The sequence below is a fragment of the Chaetura pelagica genome, unplaced genomic scaffold (genome assembly GCF_000747805.2).
Source record: "Chaetura pelagica isolate M959 unplaced genomic scaffold, ChaPel_1.0 scaffold676, whole genome shotgun sequence".
Classification (NCBI taxonomy): Eukaryota; Metazoa; Chordata; class Aves; order Apodiformes; family Apodidae; genus Chaetura; species Chaetura pelagica.
In genome coordinates this window covers 907,841-908,443 of record NW_009953724.1, presented here as the reverse complement: position 1 = coordinate 908,443, position 603 = coordinate 907,841, and positions in this window count along the sequence as shown.

Sequence of the window (603 nt, the reverse complement as noted above, 5' to 3'; positions counted from 1 at the left end):
GTCCTGTTTTCAGCTCAAGGTGACCCTCCCGGTCAGGTGTGCTCTTTCCTTCTGTGCTGAAGGCCCAGGGGGTGTTGAGAATCCTGGTTTTTTCTCTCTTGGCAATGATGTTCAGGTCCTGTGGGTTGAGCTGAGAGCATCCTCAGGGAGAAGTGGAGTTGGTCTCAAACCAAAGTGAGGAAACAGCTGCAGTTTTGCACCTACTTTTGAGTTCTCCTGCCGAAAGCCCTCACATATAAATATATACCTACCTGAAACTTCCCTGGGTACTCAAGCAGATCTCTCCCCTCGTGTTGCCACGGGGGAGGATGAGCAAAGCTGACTGACAGTGCTATGAAGTGAACAAAATAAACACGCAGGGCTTTTCCCCCTCACTTGTTCGGTGCTGCAATTTGCGAGTCTCGACCGTAACCATCACAATCCTGCATTTCCAGGCCTGACAAGAGTTATTTTTTTAGCACTCCTTGCCCTGCTCCCTCCCCCCGGGCTCTCCCCCTTCCCTCTGCGACCACCCTCCCCCCAAACCCACCTCTGCCTTCCCACCCCCGGTTGCAGGGGGCAGTGTCAGCCGGCCCCGGGCTGGCACAGCGCCGCGGTCGCCCT